Source organism: Lepidothrix coronata, unplaced genomic scaffold, assembly GCF_001604755.1.
Source record: "Lepidothrix coronata isolate B3197 unplaced genomic scaffold, Lepidothrix_coronata-1.0 Scaffold416, whole genome shotgun sequence".
NCBI classification, from domain to species: Eukaryota; Metazoa; Chordata; class Aves; order Passeriformes; family Pipridae; genus Lepidothrix; species Lepidothrix coronata.
This window is the reverse complement of record NW_016690596.1, coordinates 54,733-57,360: the sequence shown is the minus strand read 5'-3', so window position 1 is coordinate 57,360 and position 2,628 is coordinate 54,733.

Below are 2,628 nucleotides of genomic sequence, written 5' to 3'. Positions count from 1 at the left end.
ATTTGGGCTTCCCTTTTTGTGTTTATTTTCCCCTGGAATAGCCAAATTTGGGCTTCATTTTTTGTGTTTATTTTCCCCTGGAATAGCCAAGTTTGTGCTTCCCTTTTTGTGTTTATTTTTCCCTGGAATAACCAAATTTGTGCTTCATTTTTTGTGTTTATTTTTCCCTGGAATAACCAAGTTTGTGCTCCATTTTTTGTGTTTATTATTCCCTGGAATAACCAAGTTTGTGCTCCATTTTTTGTGTTTATTTTCCCTGGAATAACCAAGTTTGTGCTTCCCTTTTTGTGTTTATTTTCCCCTGGAATAACCAAATTTGGGCTTCATTTTTTGTGTTTATTTTTCCCTGGAATAGCCAAATTTGTGCTTCATTTTTTGTGTTTATTTTTCCCTGGAATAACCAAGTTTGTGCTTCCCTTTTTGTGTTTATTTTCCTTGGAATAGCCAAGTTTGTGCTTCCCTTTTTGTGTTTATTTTCCCCTGGAATAGCCAAATTTGTGCTCCATTTTTTGTGTTTATTTTCCCCTGGAATAGCCAAATTTGGGCTTCATTTTTTGTGTTTATTTTCCCCTGGAATAGCCAAATTTGTGCTTCATTTTCTGTGTTTATTTTCCCCTGGAATAACCAAGTTTGTGCTTCCCTTTTTGTGTTTATTTTTCCCTGGAATAACCAAGTTTTTGCTTCATTTTTTGTGTCTATTTTTCCCTGGAATAACCAAGTTTGTGCTCCATTTTTTGTGCTTATTTTCCCCTGGAATAGCTTCATTTTGTGCTGGAATAACAAAGCTGGTCCTAAAACAAAGCCCGGCCTGCAGGATCCCTGTTCCCATCACGTCATTCCAGCCAATTCTTTAGTCCAGACCCGTGGTTAAGCCGGGCCTAGGAGTGAGTTCCTGTTGTTCTGATGGTAAATTCTGTGGGATTTTGCTCAGTGGTCTAAATTAGGCTGTGGATTAAGCGCTGGTGAGTTTAAGTGCTGCTCCAACCTTTAGTCCTAAGCTGGTGGTCGAGTCTAGGGCTCTGCTCTGACCCTTGGGAAATCCTCCCTTATTTTCTCCTCCCCCTTCCCTGCCCTCCCCCTTTTCCATCCCCAGCCACCCCACGGCAAATTTGGGGCTGGTTTTAGTCTCGGATTAACCAAAGTCAGCTTTTAATCTGCTTTTTCTCTGTGCTTTGACCTCCTGGTGAGTTTGAACCTCCTCGGGGAGCTTCGTCACGCTTCGGCTTTTGGGCTAAATCTGTTTTTTCCGATGATTTTCCAGTGATTCCTCGATCAGCAGGACACAGCCGGCCCTCCTGACTGCCAGGGCTGGGCCTGCCTGGAAGTTTAACTGGAGCTGGGTTGGGAATTTGTGGACTTTGGCAGCCTCAGCCTCCCATAAAGCTGAGTCCAAGGTCAGGCTTAACTGATAAACCTCCCACACATTTTGTGTATAGGGATTTGTGGATTTGGGAGGGAGAAGGGTCTGGACTGTGGTGGGGATTTGTGGAATTAGGAGGGAGAAGGGTCTGGATGGTGTTGGGGACAAGACCATGAGGCTTTGGAAACCCTCCAGGCCCTGGAGTGGATGCAAAACAACCTTAAACCACAGGGAATCTCTGTGAGGAGAAACTGGGAAATCCCTCCTGAAGTTTCCTGACCAGTCCTGTTTTCCTTTCCCGGGGAATTGTGTGCAGGGACACAATTTTTGGTTAAAGGGATTTGTGGAATTAGGAGGGAGAAGGGTCTGGATGGTGGTGGGGATTTGTGGATTTGGGAGGGAGAAGGATCTGGATGGTAATGGGGATTTGTGGAATTAGAAGGGAGAAGGGTCTGGACCGTGGTGGGGATGAGGCCACGAGGCTTTGGAAACCCTCCAGGCCCTGGAGTGGATGCAAAACAACCTTAAACCACAGGGAATCTCTGTGAGGAGAAACTGGGAATTCCCTCCTGAGCTTCCCTGACCAGTCCCGCTTTTCCCTTCCCAAGGAATTGTGTGTGTGGATTTGTGGAATTAGGAGGGAGAAGGGTCTGGACTGTGTTGGGGACAAGACCATGAGGCTTTGGAAACCCTCCAGGCCCTGGAGTGGATGCAAAACAACCTTAAACCCCAGGGAATCTCTGTGAGGAGAAACTGGGAATTCCCTCCTGAGCTTCCCTGACCAGTCCCGCTTTTCCCTTCCCAAGGAATTGTGTGTGTGGATTTGTGGAATTAGGAGGGAGAAGGGTCTGGACTGTGGTGGGGATGAGACCATGAGCCTTTGGAAACCCTCCAGGGCTTGGAGTGGATGCAAAACAACCTTAAACCACAGGGAATCTCTGTGAGGAGAAACTGGGAATTCCCTCCTGAGGTTTCCTGACCAATCCTGTTTTCCTTTCCCAGGGAATTGTGTGCAGGGACAGCTCATGTGTGGGGATTCGGGGAATTAGGAGGGAGAAGGGTCTGGACTGTGGTGGGGACGAGACCATGAGCCTTTGGAAACCCTCCAGGCCTTGGAGTGGATGCGAAACAACCTTAAACCACAGGGAATCTCTGTGAGGAAAAACTGGGAAATCCCTCCTGAGGTTTTCTGGCCAGTCCTGCTTTTCCCTTCCCAGGGAATTGTGTGCAGGGACAGCTCATGTGTGGGGATTTGTGGAATTAGGAGG